We start from the raw sequence: 16,391 nt of genomic DNA, 5'->3' as shown, positions 1-16,391 counted from the left end.
CATTTCGTATTATTTGACTTCAAGTAAAATAAACTCCCATATGTCACTCAGAAATACTGTTATAAGATTAAGATAATATTACCTACTCTTCTACTATATGTCTCCTCTCACTGTGTGTGAAGATATCACTTTGGCTGTGGATAAGAGTGTTGCGGTGCAATAGTCTCAAACATGTTTGTTTCTGGCTGACAAATAGCATCCCTTTTCTCTTCTTGGTTGCTCTGATCAAATAAATGTCTAACCAGATTTTCTTTCCTTAGTGCTGTTGCAAGCCACCCATGAGCCCAAGACAGTTTAAATCTGGATGGAGGGGTGGAGCATCTCTTGCAGCTTCAGCATGGTGGAGTGGAGATGGAAACTCAGCTGAGAAGCTTGTCCAGGAGTGTCACAGCTGTCACAGCTTGTATAACCACATTCATGACCACAGTGTAGGATCCAGGAAAGCAGTAGTATATTTGTGTTCAAGAAATGGCTGGACATGGCACTTAGTGCCACAGTCTAGTTGACAAGGTGGTGATCAGTTGAAAGCTGGACTTGATGCTCTCAGAGGTCTTTTCCAACCTAAATGATTCTGTGATTCTGTGATATGAGTGTTAACAGCTGTGGTGCACTGGCTTCCTGGGGTTAGCCCTTTAGGGAAAATTTTGCAAGAGTGCCATTAGGGAGACATTACCAGTTACTTCAGTCCTAATCTGACTGCCCTGGAGCTCCTGACTCTCCTCAGCACAAGCAGATGCATATCAAGTTCCCAGGATGGCAGTGACACCTTCATTGTGGAGTGCTGGGGACAGAGGTGTGTGAATCATTAACATCAGGGGACAGCCCCGGTCCTGATCTCTGTTGAGGACCTCAGCAGTCTCTGAAAGATGGAGTTTACCTGGGGTGAAGAGCAGAGTTTCTTATGGCTATTTTCCTTAGCGAAATCCACAGCAAAGTGTAACGTATGTGGATGTGTGAAAGGCTGGCAAGAGCTCTTATCTGCAGAGCAGCACACAGTGGTTCTGCTGAGGAGGATATATTGCTGTCAGTTCTCCTCAGCTGATACAGGCACCCTGGACATGGGAACTCTCTTTTGTGGTGCCATTATCTTTGAGTCCCTGAAAGCATTTGTGTGACTGAGCTGCTGCAGAGACCTTTTGTTGTCCTGTCCAATTCCTAACAACAATAACAATGTGTAAACAAATACCATTCCTGTAAATCAGGATTTAATTAATGTAGTGGAAGGAGTTCAGTGAGATGTAGCCTAGAAACAAGATTTCACAGAGAGGTTTCTGTGGCTTCATATCTTGACCACATCTGTCTCTGCAAGAAGGATGCTGAGCCCATTGGGAAGACTGTGCCAGACATTTGCTGAGTGCCAGCATCACCCAGAGGGTCCCAGCAGAGGGGTCCAGTCCCACCTGTGCAGTACAGGGACTGCTCATCTGCAGGCTGCTTGGTGGGAAACTCCCCAGACATGCACAGGGTTTTTCAAGTACACTTGAGAACCACACCAAGGGGTGCCAGAGGTCTCCTTGCCTTGTAGCTGCAGGACTTGCAGTGGCCCATGCAAATACACTGACATCGGTGCAGCAATGGCTGCCTGTGGCACCTTGGAGTTCAGGGTGATGTAGATGCAGATTACTGCCGATGTTAATATCAGCATCCCACGAGGCTTTGGCTGAGTCCTGCACTCACTCTGATCTCATTTCCCATTCTGGTCTATTCTGGATTTGCATTCACCTTGCCTCCATCCTGAGGCTGTGCAGGATTATGCCATGACACCACCTGTCTTTTCCTCACTTGTGATGAAGGTGGAGGGAACTGCCTCCCACACAGGAGATGGTTTTTAAAATCAATGTGTTTATGTCCTGGGATGTATATGGAAATGGATACACAAAGTTTCATTGAAGAGGACTCTCTCATTCACACTGCTTCTGACCCCAAGAAAAAGGGCAAGAAAGAAAGTTGCTTGAACATGCAAAAGACTCAAATTTTTCTGTGAAGGACACATTGCAGTTCCTCCACTCATCACTGTTTATTTCCAGACAGTCCAAATTCTATGCGCCAATATGACTTGCCTTTCCCTGTGTTCCTCCCTCGTTCTCTAACACAAAGAAACAAGATGGAGTGCTCACTTCAAGAGTTATTTCCAAAGTGGTGTATTTTCTTTTCAGAGGCTCTCAGCAGAAGCACGGAACAGCCTTCTGTACGTGTCAGCATGAACTAGAACACTTCCTAGCTTGACCTGCTTCCAGCAGAGTAAACACAGATGCCTAAAATGTGAGTTAAAAATTGTACTGTGCACATATAAATAATCTTCTAGCTATGGTAGTAAAATAATACAGCTGTGCTTCTCTAGAACTAAAAGAGTCAGACTCTCGTGAGTAGATACACTGATTTAAGTGGCTGCTTCTTTGGTCTTCTGTTTTCCTGAAAGCTGTTTTTTTTTTTTTTTTTTACCATGGAAGATCAACACAGTCATCACCTCTTGGTTTTGGGGGCTATGATGTGCTGGTCCGTAGTGGTCTCCCTGGACATTGCTGGCTGCTGCCCTGTGCTGTGCCTGGGGTGGTGTTGCTTCCTGGGCTGTGGGTCTGTCCAGTGGTCCTATAGCAGCAGGTGTGGTGGACTCTCTTGGACTCACCTTTTACCTGTGCTCTGACTGGTCCTGAGCTGGATGCAGCCACACACACTGACCTGTACCCAGCTTCCTGCCAGTTCTGAGTAGGGTTGCTGCAACCCAAGGCCCTCTTGCTTCAGTCAGCAAAAGCTGCAATGGAGCAAAACCCCCATACCTCGGTTGTGCAGAGCAGAAATGCTGTTGCACCAGTGCCAAGATGTTGTCTCCCCTGTGATGGTGAAGGATGGATTTCAACTCTTACTCTCAGGTGCCCAGGGCAGGTTTATCTCATCTGCCTTCAACTGGGTTGCTTCAAGTATTCACAGAGCTGTTCAAAACAAGCTTCATAGAACAGCTGGGTCCCAGAGAACAGGTTTTTTTTGGTTATGTCTCAGGGGTCAGTGAACTACAGAGCCCAGGGCAACATTAGAGCACTGCCTTCTGATGCTGCCCTAAAGATCCTCTGTCACGGAAGAGGAAGGGGAAGGAGTTTCAGAGGTGGCACGTATTCAGTGCCAGCTGAGTCAGGGCACTCTCAGCTCAGTCAGGGCACTCCTTTACTTGCCTCTTATTTTATGTTAATCACATTTTATAATTTTTATGGTTAGGAAAAGGAAATAAAACCTTAGAGATACAGAAAACCCTGAACACAATATCCAGGCAAAACACCCTTTTCTGGCTGATGTAAATGCAGCTTCTGCTGTTAGTTACATCCAGGCTTTGATCTTCCTCCATGTCAGCTCCTTATGTTATCTGCAATAAATACACATTTTGATTTACACCAGTGCAAATAAGAGATACTGTTCAACAATCCTGGTGCTCCATTTGTAGGAAAAGTTTGGCCTGCCTCACATTTCAATTTCTTCCAGAGCCTTCTGGCTGTGGTGGAATTGCAGTGAGTTGATGCTCATCTGCGAAGAGGAGCTCTTGTCTCACAGTCACATTTGCCAAATCATAACACACTAAATGGTCCCTGAGTTTCAGCATGACTGGGGAAATTCCCCCAAGTTTCCTTTAGTACTCTAACAGAAGGCAGTCTCATAGATTTTCACAGTTTTGGAGAAGCTTACAAGCAAGGAATTTATGAGGGAGGAGAGAACTCACGAGATGTCAGAAGATTTCTTCTTGCTCTTTTCAAAACTCTTGGGATTTCCCTGCTGGTGAAAGACTCTGATGTTTTCCCAGCTTCTCATTTCTGTGACTCCCTTAGGGCTGGGCTTGTCAAATCTGCAAGCTGCAGGTAATACAGACCCAGCAGATCCAGGAGGGATGAGCTCTGGGGGAGCAAGCACAATGGAGAGCTGGTGGAAATGTCCTACAGGCCTACAGGCTTCTGCTAACAAGCTGTGTGGGCAGCGTAACACTTCCCACATCCAGCTGCAGCTGCGGTTCCACCTGCCTTCATGGCCTAACTTAAGCTCCTGCTACTGATTATCTTCCTGTCCCTGGGTCACAAGGAGTCTGGGCTGCTTCCCTCCCCTCCGTTTCCTTCCCCAGCTCTTTTGCAGCCTCCTCAGGTAGCTGACAGGCAACAGAGGAGCCAGTGTTTTGGCTCCAGGCATTCCTTGATGAGACAGACATCCTGTGGGCACCTCACAAAGGTGACGTTGTCACAGGTAAGTATCCTCTCCAGCATGGATCTGGCAGATGGAGCATGCTCACGGCACATGCATGGAAATTGTATGCAGGACAATTGGAAATTCATACACTGAGTGTAGGTGAAGCACTCAGTGTGACAGAAGCCGATTTCTGTTCTCTTGGATTTGGGTCCCTCATTTTAGGCAAGAAGATTTCAATAACAGAGCACCTGGCAGTACTTTGCCACAGGTAGTGACCTATTTACAGAGGAAAGGAACTGTGCTCCCTTCTCCAGCACTTTGAAACAGGAGAAAAAATTTCTGTAGCATCACAGCAACCTTGCCAAGCTGGGATAATCCTTTTTACAGTCTAAATTAGTTGATAGTGGCTCTTCAGCTATTAGAGTTGCCTTTTCTGTGCCCTCCACCTGTTTATCTGACTCCTGGGCTGCAGTCAGTCTCCCTTCAGCACCATTGGCATGAAGAACAGTTGACTTGCATTTTTCAGAGTCCTATCTCAGAAGTGGATGTCTTCATTTTAGCTCAGCCATGAGCCTGTCATTTTGGTTTGATGAGAAGTGATGTTTTTCAGAGTGGGGGGTTGGCATGTGCACTTGGCAGGAGGGAAGTTCCTTTCCTTCCTCTTCTTTCCCCCTTTCTTCCTTGAGTTGAATTTTTTTTAGTCTCTCTTAAAAATGGCTTTTTGTTTACTCACAGCCTTTACTCACATCCCTTCTTCTTACAACTGTAATTCAGCTTTCTTCTTTATGAATCTTCAGTGCTGTAGTTTCCTAAAGTATCTGAGCAGAACCTCTGAGTTACAAAGGAAGGGGGAGATTTGGCCCCCTTAATATACAATAAATAAAATGCTGAGAAAATATTTTATTATCATGAAGGAACAGCCACAGCTACTTCAAAACGAAAACGCTAAAGAAATGTTTTCACTTAATGGTAGACCTCTAAGGCCAAGATGATGTTTTCTGCCCTGAGTTTCTCCAGAGGTTTCTCCCTGAAGCCAGCTGAGTTGCTGTTCATTTCCCAGTCCCCCTCGGGAGGGAACAGAGACAGTGGTGGCAGCAGCAGGCAAAAGCTGAATGAGCTCAGCCCCTTCTCTGCCCAACCTAAGGGGAGACACAGGCCTCCACCACCAGGGCTTCAAGTCACAGCCTCTCCTTCATCGCTGCAGCAAAACCAAAAGGGGGAACAAGGGGGTTTCCTAATGGTGAGCTGTATCTGAACTTGGCTGCTGTTGGTAGTGGAGCTCACAGTGTTAAACAGGAGAGCTGTACTTGAAGCTCGCGCGTTTGTTTTAGTTCAGCTCATTAATCTAACTGAAGCATTGCTGGCTTCAGCCACAGCGAGGATTAAGTGGGGCAGCAAAACAAACGGAAGTCTGAATATCTGCCCAGGTTATCAGCACCTCCCTTCCACCAGCAAACACCCTGGGACTGAACAGTTAGGGGGGCCCTAACCCCTACTCTGTTGTCTGACTTCTTTGTAACTAAAATTCCTCTTTAGGTTTCTATTGTGAGGAATATTGACCAGGCGGACATGAAATACACAGAAATGAGAACAAATCATTACCTGTGCTGCCAGCCAGAACTGAGGACAGACAGGGTGGTTTCTCAGTTCATACTGATGGTTCACTTTTTCTCTCTTATGTACAGGATTGATGGTTCACCTGAATAACACCATCTGTAGATAAAGTGCAGGTGCTGCAATTTGCTGAAGGATATTTCTAAATTATTTTACCCCCAGAGCTCTTGTTTCCTTATCAATGCTCAGAAGCTTTCCTTCTTTCAAATTTGTCCTTTTATTTATTGGGAGGTGAGGTGATTTGTAGAAAGCTTTCTTCTTCTGGATGGCTTCATTCAGATAGATCACGTTGGCCCCGTTCCTGGCCAATCCTCTGTACAATTCAGAGCTAAAGCTCAGACCCTGGGAGGATGATGTGCTTTTAAATCAGTGAAGTTCAACTTCTCTTCAAGACCTGTACAGATGTTGCACAAGTAACTGTACTTGTACCAGGAGGGTTACACCCATGCAAAATAGACAGGAACAATGGGGACAACGGGGCTGCACAATGACCAGGAATAATATCTGCTGACCCTCAGGGTGCAGTTTCCCATTTAGGCTTAATCTGATCTGACCATGGACTGCTGGTGAAAGGGTGGTCCTGCTCTTCCTGCCTGATCCTACCCATGCATTCCTGGCACCTCCCTTGCACTGGAAGTTGTGATCCTAGAGGCTACAGAAAGAACCAACAGAATTATTTTTTACTTTTTTTTGGTAAATTAGTTTTCTGTAGAATTGACAAGCCAATCCAAATCACTGCCACAGCAATACCCCTAGGTATGATGCAGGAGATCAACAGGTCAGCTGGAAACCTAGACTTGGACTGGATTAAAGACAATCAGAAAACAGATCATTTAATACCCACCCTTTACACTATAGCCCCTGGGGAGCCACCCCTTTTTTCACCTATCAATGTAACAACATAAAGCGAGTCCTGCAGAGTAGCCAGCACGAGAGCAAGGGACCAAGATCAGCACCAGTTCTCTGTCCTCACCTGTGCTGCCCACAGCAGTCACCTTGTCTGCATTTCCCATGCTCTATCCCCAGCTGCAGTTCCACCTGCATGCAGCACCAACCAGACAATGCTCTTGAGGGAACCCGGGACACTTCCACAAGCTATTTCTCCTTCAGCTGTGGTGGAAAAAAGAAATAGATGTAATAGTTTGATCTTGTCCTCTGCAGGTCTTTGGGAGGGGTTATGGCTGTGGGGATGACAGTGATGTCCTGATTCCTCAGACTGGAATACTCCTGCCTGTGATGTGGCATGGTGTAGAAGTGGATTTCTCCCTCATCCCTGCTGCAGCTCCCTGCATCCCTTCTGAGCATTGTGCTTGCACAGCAGCCCTACTGCACCAGCCGTCGCCATGGATGGCTGCCACCCTGCTGCCCTTGAGGCAGTGCAAAGGGACAATAGCTGCAAAAAAGCCTCTGCATATGTAGGGGGTTTATGAAAAGGTGATGGCCAGGCAGGTGCAAGTGCACAGGAGAGCCAAAGCCATGGAAGGGGCTCTGAGCAGAAGTGTATTTTCCAAGGAGCCCTGTGGGGGAAGCTCATTTGCAAAGACAGGCTGGCAAATGCAACCTTTGAGGTGTATGCATGTCCTGCAAAGAAGAGACATGCATGCTCAGTAACACAGTTTGCAAGTGGCAAAACCCAATGCAACAGCTCCTGGATATTTTCCTCTGTTGTTTTCACACACTCAGTTGTCCATTTATATTCTTAAAACTCAGCCTTCTGTGTTTCACCTCTGACATGGGTTTCTTCTCAGGTTAATTCCCTCTGGCTTCTAGGAGAGCGGGATGTGACCCCTCCTGACATTTGTTTAGTGAGTTATGCTCGCCTTCCGGAGAACACAAACAAGCTGTTGGACTTCCTCCCTTTAGCTCTGGTCCAGCTCCTTGCTGCACTTACTCTGGCCTCACGCCTATACAGCAGAGACTGGCATCAGGCTCCTCAACTTCTGCTTGCAAAAGTGCCTGTGAAATTTAGAGTTTGTGCCCTGTTTTCAAGAGGGACTTATGTCCAACCATACTAAAAGACATGTAAGTATGTAATCCCCGTGATTTCACTCAAAATGAAACAGCTGACTATCTTTAAGGCTCTGGTCTTAATCATTTGAGAAAGTCACTTGGATTTAGGTCTGCAAATAGTGATGTCACTTCTCAGAATAAGCCCTATACTCCAAAGGTATCCTGACAATGCCAACATTGTCCCTCCTGTCCCACCCTAGCAAGCAGGTAATTTGAGCACTATTATGAGAAAAATAGAAATAATTTCCATCTCACAACAGCCAGATCTGAATGTAATCACTGATGAAACTGTAGGCCCACCTTCACAATAATGTTTGGAAACCAAAATGAAGCCTCCTCTGCTCATGGGAACAGAAATTGTATTCACATAACAAAGAAATTAGGTAAAAGGAAGTATATTGAGGAACTCAGGAAGTGAAAAGTCTTTCACTGCTATATTCTTGCAAGAGCTAATACAAAGCAACATGATTAGTCTGCTCTTCAGCAGCTTCCTATTTCCATCACCAGACTACTTTAATCTTTATGGTACTGAACACTGTTTTTCTGAAGTTAATCTGGATGAACTTGACGCCTCACAGTTTGTGTCCAACTGAATCTCTGTGCACAGGTGTATGGAAGATCTGGTGGAGATCAGATTTCAGAGATATCTTTCACACCGCCCACCCACCCCCCTTTGCTCTCTTACCTATTCATCTACCTCAGCCACAGCATCTCTTTGTAGAGGTGCTATTTCTTGCATTTTCATTACTGTTTTTCAGTGCTACTTGACTATGGGATGAGCCTATTGATGTGTTACATCTGAGCATCCCAGCTTTCGGCCAGGCTGACAACATTAAGGCCAAAATACTGAACTGTTATTAATGAATAAATTAATTCCACTTCTAGGACCATTTTGGTGTGTGCAGCAGGGGTTGGCCCAACTCTCTCTTCTCTCAAATGGAGAATTTATTTCTTCATTCCTTCTCATGCCCACAGATTCTAGAGGTAAAGGCTTCTGTACCTTGCCTCCCCTCGTGCCCCTGTGGAGGACACTGCCCAGACACTTGTGATTTGAGAGTTTGCCTGAGACAGGAGGTTGCAGCCAAAAAGTCTCTGGAGCAGAGCTGAAGAGCAACAACCAGGGTTTCCATATTTACCTCTTTCTTCCCTGGAGAGCAGGGGTTCAGTGCCAACAGTACAATGCATTACAATAAGGGTTTTCTTTATTGTCAAAATGACTGTCTATTCCTAAGGCGATTTCTAATGAAAAGGGTTTATCAACATTGCATTCAGAAGGGTAGAGGATGTTCTGCTTTCTCTCATGTTATTTCTCTTTCCCTTCACTTTAAAAAATGAGGATGGAGTGAAGAACAGGAGAACTGGAGCTGGAGGTGAGGAAGACCATAAACAGAAATGTTTTCAAAGGGAAATTTTCTATTTAGCTTTCTTCACCATATTTTGCAAAACATTTGCATATTTCAAACGGAAACACAAATTGAAAAGGCCAGGCAATGTCCTTAGTGGAGACACGCTGGCTCTGTGCCAGGCTGCCCCCACAGTAAGAGAACCAGGCTGGCAGTGGCAGCACATCAGCTCCTACCCCCCCTTCTGTTCTGGGGGACAGCGCATCCCAGCCTGGTTTGATTTGCAGAGGAGAAGTAGCACAGGAACCTTTACAGTGGTCACCGTCTTCCATAAAGCATCGCCATATCTGGGCCAATAATTTCAGCCAACCCACTTCTCCTTTATGATGATCTGAGAGAAGGAGGATTTCCTAAAGATACAGGACCAGACTCCCATGGGCATAGGCTCATTTCAGTTGTGTTCAAGGCAAGTAGGGATAAGGTCTGAGGTGTGTGTGAAGAAGAGAATGAGGAAAATTGGGCTAAAAGCCAAAAGGACATCATAAAAATTACAGCAGTGGTTAAAACTAGCCAGGTAAAACAGCTGCCCCTGCTTGCAGATTTGCAAACAAGGCACCTTCCATTCTTCAGCACTGCAAACAGGGAGACAATTGAACACCACACACAACCCCCTTCAAAAGTTTAATAAAGGCCTTGCTGTGTAAGAAGAGCCAAGCTGATGTGAGGGTTCCCTGCTAGCCAGTCACCTGTCCCTGCAGCCAGAAGGCCGGGCAGGGGCAATGGGTGCTAATCGGGGCTACTGTGCAGCCACCTGGTACAGCAGTGTAGAAATCATCATCCCTGCAGGCTGCTACCACCCAATTTCCCTTCACCTGTTTTACTCACTTGATTATTCAACGCTTTCTCTGTGTCCAGTTTGAGATGGGATTACAGATCATTTCAGGTGGCAGAAGTCATTTGAAATTATGTGTTTCCTCACATTCATCCTGTTCAGACTATTTCTAGTTGGGAATATCTCCTGGATGAATCCGACAATAAAACTGATCAAGTTTAACCCAGGACAACAGTAGCTGGCATGACTCAGCCAGCAGCATCGATCTGAGTCCTGGGGCTCCTGCCCCAGGTGCCATCTGACTGTGCAGCACCTTCTATCTGCAGAGGGTAAGATGCTTCTGGAACAAAATATCTGTAACATTGGATCAAACCACTCATCCCAAAAATCTGACCCCCTTTCCAACAATGGCCAGTGGTGCTTCAGAAAACCATCTCCATTTAATATACCTCTTTTCCACAAACCAAATAACTGGCTGTATGTGAAGGTTGTCTGTTCTGAGTTGTTTTCCTTGTCCCTGGGCTTGATGAGCCTCTGTGGAGTGGCGGCATTGGTGGGACAGGCAGGAGCTGATCCAGCATACCCAGCCAGTGCCACAATGCTGTGCCAGAGAGGGCACAGCAGAAATTCTGTATCCCAAAGCTAATCAGACCTGTTCCTGAAGTGAGGCATTTCATCATCCTTATCTTCCTGGCTCAGCTACTGCACAAACGTTACAACTTTTTTTTCAGTATTTTAGTAGTTTCATTTTGGGTGCCAGCTGAAATCGGGAAGTGTGGTGGTGGGTAGAGATATATAAGACCTCTGAATCTTCAAAGTGAGAGCCTGAAAATGGGAAAGGTGTCAAGGCAGGTTAATTTAATGACCTATTGGTGTTGGCAGCATCGCTCTTGTTATTCCCAGAGCCATGCACCTTCCTTCTGACCTCACCGACGATGCTCGGCTACTTGCAAGGAAGTAAACAAAAGGGACTCATGGGGACTTTGGTTCCATAGAAACAGCAGGGAAAATGTCCATGCGTGCCAAGTGGAAAAGGACTAAATCAGTGGGGAAGGAAATTTTATTGTCACGAGTTCAAAGGGGATGTTACAAACAAGACAGTGGGGGGAAAGAAAGAAAAGGAAAAAAAAGGAGAACTTCAGAAAGCAGTCCCTGAAGTCAGATCGCAAAATACTACTAATGAAGCCTTGCCTTAGAGCAGTTGTCAAATATGATGTGTTATTTACATCAACAGTGACTCAGGCAGCATTTACTATTTCCCCTTTAAACACAGCAGGACACTGCCTGCCCTCAGAGATTTGCGGATCCTAACCCTGCAGATGGATGGATGGACCCAGGGCTGGTGAATGGAAGGGAAAACAATGCACCGGGCAAGGGGATGGGAGAGCATGCGGATCAGCAACCACAGCTCCACGTCAGTGTTTGGTGTGAGGGAAACAAGTAAATGGTGTAATGGCTGTAGTGGGCAGAAAGCCTCGAGACATTTCTGCACTGAGGGGCTCTGCAGCCAGGTAAAACATGCTCCTGGTTCCCAGCCTGGCAGCTCTTGCAGAGCAGGGGACTCACTGTGGTCTGATCCGGGCTGGTGTGGTGCCAGCAGTGCCTTGGGGCTGGGGTGGGATCGCTTTAAGCTATGCCATCTGGCCACAGTCCCCAGGGCCACCCCAACCGGGGCATGCTGGAGGGGAGCAGGCACTGCCAATGCCCCTTTCCACTCTGCCAGTGGTGGGAGGGATGGCATCAAGGCCATCTGGCATGGCCCAATTGGGACTCCAGGGTGGGGTCCCCTGAGACACTGCAGACCTGAGAGTTCGGTCATTATATCACATCCTAGCAGTGGCAGCATTCGAGTAACACAGATTTGTAAATAGCAGAGAATATCCAAAGGTTCAAAAGGGGAAATATCTGAAGACTGTGATGAATTTCACTGTGAGCCAAGTACAAACATGACTTTGTGTCTCTGAGAAGGAGATTTTGGGTTACAAATGCAGAGGGATGGTATAGCTGGGCCACTGATAATTCTTTTATTTTCCATTGCCTCCTCCAGTTGTGGAAGACCTTCACAAACATGGGAGCAGGAGGACCCTGCATTTCAGAAGAGAAAGGGTTCACTGTGTTTAAGTGCAGCTGATGGCAATGGTTGCATGCATCTACTTGTTATTGTACACTTCATGAAGGCTGAATAAAGGTAATTTTCTTACCCCTCATTTTCCTGAGACCTTGAAAGGTGAAAGAGTGAAGTGCTGTGAACCAAGAGGGCAGCCCCTGGGTGGGCTGTGCCCTCCAGTTTGTGGAATAGCACCTGATTGGTGCCTCCTTCCTCCAAGGAGCCCTGAGCTCTTCACAACCCCATGGAGCAGTGATATGGTTCAAGGGATCAGCAGGGAAATAAAATACAAGGTCCCTGCCTCTCCTGTTGCCATTTAACCGCCACTGCTCATCCAAGATAGCCTAGAGAAGGCTTTGTAAGTAGTCATTAATTTTGGTAAAGCTTCCAGGCTATGTTGCTCCTGCTTACATCAGTCTGGTGGCAGTCTACAGAATCTGTGAACTCCTTAATCTAGACGCTGAAATAAAACCTGCACCTGCTCATGTTTGAGTTGGTTTAAGGGTCATGGTGCCGAGGTTTGCAACATGCTGCAGCAGGTCTGAGTCACAGCAGCAGACTCCATCTTTGCAGAGTGAAACTCTACCAAAAGCATCTTCATTCCTGTAAAGATGTAGGTTGGTCTCATACCTCTCTTGGAAGTTGCTCCTGCTTGCATATTGGCAAGTGCATGTGGACACTCACAGAGAGGACACAGGAGTAACTTTAGAGGCTCCTTTTGACCATCAGGCTTAAAGACCTTTGATTTGGGGCTACGTGCTCTGAAAGTGGGAGGATATTTTCCAAATTATTCATGCCAAATTCACTCTCCTTTCACCCTCAGTGCAGCATACACGACTCAGCTTGTTATCTTTTCCTCTCAGATGATTATTTGTTCACATTACTCATTGAAACTTTGTGGCATCCTAACACCCTCCATAAGGATCTCTAAGAATCTCTACCACAGTGTCAAAAGCATAGGCATGTGCTTTGCAGTGCCAGACTCCTGGAAAGTTGTTTTAACAGGCTTCTGCTTTCAATTAGAAAGTAAACTCCTTGGGGCACGAGTCTGGCTTCCCATCAGTCCTGGCAGGCACTCTGGTACTTTTTAAGCAAATCATCCTCATTCTCATCTTCCTACTCAGGTTGGCAAAAATCCAAAGATAGCACAGATTTCAACCACCCCAAATTCCCCATCTGAAAAGGATGTAAGATCTTGGTGTCTGGGGCTTGTCTTACAGAGAGGAACATCCTTGCACTCTACCTGCAGGACCACTCCTCATGGGACATAGCATTTGAAAGAGGGTTTTTTGGAATCATATCTCTCAGCAGTGCAAACAAGTTATGAGAAAGATGTAAATCACACCTCTATGAGCACCTGTAAATCACACCTGGCTAGGCTTCTCCCCAGCTTCTCCAGTTTACTGAGCTGCTGATGCAGTCAGGTCTCACAGTGCTTGCTGCTTGCTAGACTTTAGTCAATTCAGTACTTGCCTGCTGGGATTTTGACCCCTCCCATCCCCCATGTGTTTGTTTGAAGAGATAACTCTTTATATATATATATACTTGCTCTTTGGACGGTGGGGAAAACTTTATTGTTGTCTCTGAGCTTCTGCAGCATAAAGTTCCAGGATTCCTCCATTCCCAGCTGCTGGATTCAGAAAGCTTTTCCTTTTCAAGCTTCCTGTTCACACAGGGTGGGGGTGGGAAGTGGGGGATGAGGGGGGACGTTAGGCATTGAATAAAAGGAATTAACCATTTCCCTTCTCTGACCTTTGGGAATTTCCGTATGTGAAAGTGGCAGCTTGTGTGTCTAAGAATTATAAATGATGGGACCTTGCAAGTTACTGAATGGATGTGTGACCAAAGACCACAGGCTGCTCCCTGAGCATGACTGGGAGTGAGGAGGGCAAAGGGGATAAAGAAGAAGCAGGAAAGGCTGTAGATACTGGAAGACCACACATTTTATAGGAATAAAAACTGCTTATCGTGCTTCAGAGAGCTCATGCAATTGCAGCTTCCCTCCACCATGCCTTAGTTCATCTCCTGTTCTCAGTACACAGCAAAAAGGAGGCCAGGAAGTAAGTTTCCATGAGAAGCTCTCATGACTCAGATCTCCCTCCTGTAGGGTTTCATCAGTTTCCCTAGAACAGGGTCACCATCCTGAAAGGAAAAGAGCCATCCTGACTTGTGTTTAACTGCATGTGTGTTTAATAAACATAGCGTGCGTGCGCACAATTCTTTCTAGGCCCTTAAAATGAGCTTGACAGTGCTTGAAAGTGGAACTTGCATTGCTGTTTTTGAGAAACCAGTGTGTGTGCTCTAAGCCACCTTTGCTGCTGGTTCCTGGGCACTAGGCAGACTCTCAGTGCACACCCCAACAGGCTTGCAGCCACTCACAGCACACACACACACACAGCAAGGCTGTGGAACTTGCATTTACCAGCACCCATTACCTCCATTATTTGTGAGGAGCACCAAATATCCCCTGGCAAACTGAGACGTGGTGTGGGAGTAGCAATTTTATCCAGGTAGGTTTCTGTTCTCACTTTTTGGGCTCTCTCCCCCTAATCCACAGGGAAATTTGCTCTTGAGCTTCATTTTCTCTCTTTTTCCTAAAGCCACTGAGGCTCATGGGCAAGTGAGAGGAGTTATATAAGCCTGGAGGGTTTGTCAAGCAGAAAGGAGATGGCAAAGACTGGCAGCTGATGAGGGTCAGCAAGGCTGGTGTGAGTAGCACAGAAGGGGCTTCAGGCATGGCCTCATAAAAGCTGGTCTTGGCCTCCCAGGTATCACATGCATTACTCAGTGCTCCCACAAACACACATAAAGTGGTGGGACCTATTGCAGGGCTTCAGGCAGAGTGAGCCCAGAACCCCCTTTTACTTTCAGGAAGCTGTCTGGGATCGCTGAACACGAGGCACTCGCTGTCTGAGTTTGTCACATTATTTCATGTTCCTGAGCTAAGCATGCACCTTCATGCTGACACTCAAAGCACACCCAGCTCTTCCTTCTCCACGAGCGATGGCAGAGAGATTTCCTAAACACAGGAGGAAAAAAAACCTGATCATACTCACTGCTGGCTGCAATTTGCAAGACGCAGAGGAAAAAATATGTTGCTCAGCAGGGCCCCTGCTGTATCCTGTACGGCATTTCTGTGGAACTAGCCAGGCCCATCTGCCTAAGCATTTACAAATTGTAAACCTAAGAGGGGTGACCTGGGGAGTCCCAGGCCCTGCTGCTTTGCCAGGATGACAGAACCAGACTGAGGATGCTTTATTCCCTGCCAGGCTGCCAGGGGATGGGGATGGAGGGAAGTGGGTGGCCTCTTGCCTCATAGGAAGCACCCAAACTGAAGCACCCAAACAGAAGTACCCAGACTGCATCTAGGGGGAGCCTCAAGGGTGGTTTAGGAAAGAGCTCCTCCTCACCCTTCCTTTTCTTCCTCTGCTGTGGGGAGGATGGGGACAGCTAAGATGGAAGTTTGTTTTCACTCTGTAGCTGAGCATCCCTTGTCCGCTGCCGCCCTCAGCACTTTCATCAGTCTGTAGATGCGACAGGGACCAGCCTGCGTATCAAAGGCTTGTTAAGTTACTGCTGTGCTGTGAAAGAGAGGCAAAAAAATCCTGTTGACTGTGACAAATTAGCGAAGTTCAGGGGTGGCACTCACCCTTTTATTGGAGAGCTGCTTGTGTCTATGCACTGCTAAAGGGATTAAAGCAGCGTGTGGCATGTTTCTGGTTCTGACAGAAACTTGAACACGCTCTAGCAGAGCTATAAAGAGAAAGGCCATGTCAGTGGCAGGAGGGCTGTGAGTGATTAGACACACTTGGAAGGTACAGGGTTGTGAATGGTACATGCAGTGTTAACTGTCGAGGTACTGAATTCTCCAAAGCATTGTGTTTGCAGCCAGAGGAGCTGGCTTTCTTTTCCCACCTGTGTTTTTGGGCACAGTGTGCTCTCACAAGGCCTCTGGAGAATGAGGCCCTGGGTGTGAGGCTCAGCCCCTACTGCAACACTCTCCTCTAGAGATAGAGAGGGCTTTGGGAGGTGAGGGGTGTCTCCATTCCCATTCAAACCTTGCTCATTCAGCAAAGTCCAAAGTGAAAGCATCAGATCTTGATATCACACAAGTAAATTAATGTTAATGTGATTAAAAAATGAAAAAAAAGTCATAATTTATTGGGAGGTAAGACAGTCACCATGCCTAAGGCTCAGCATTCATGTGGGCTTCCAAGGCAACAAGCTGATCATGCATGAGGGGTTAACTTGTATTGGGTTACTCTGAGCTAGATTTCATAAAGGTTTCAAGAAAATGGCCATTTTGAATGTGGCACACTGGGAG

At 46.5% G+C, this 16,391-nt stretch overlaps 1 long non-coding RNA gene across 2 annotated transcripts; it reads left to right on the top strand.

Annotated features, from left to right (window-relative positions):
• Positions 1-4,053: 4,053 nt before the first annotated feature.
• Positions 4,054-12,142, top strand: LOC138110783 (uncharacterized). Of its 2 annotated transcripts, none has more exons than XR_011151057.1 (3): positions 4,054-4,218; positions 11,234-11,374; positions 12,008-12,142. It is a non-coding gene; the product is annotated as an uncharacterized lncRNA (long non-coding RNA). The 2 variants fall into 2 exon arrangements; XR_011151056.1 differs by having other exon boundaries at positions 11,234-11,471.
• The last annotated feature ends 4,249 nt before the right edge of the window (positions 12,143-16,391 follow it).

This window comes from Aphelocoma coerulescens, chromosome 5 (genome assembly GCF_041296385.1).
Source record: "Aphelocoma coerulescens isolate FSJ_1873_10779 chromosome 5, UR_Acoe_1.0, whole genome shotgun sequence".
Lineage (NCBI taxonomy): Eukaryota > Metazoa > Chordata > Aves > Passeriformes > Corvidae > Aphelocoma > Aphelocoma coerulescens.
This window is presented reverse-complemented; position numbering and strand designations above follow the sequence as displayed.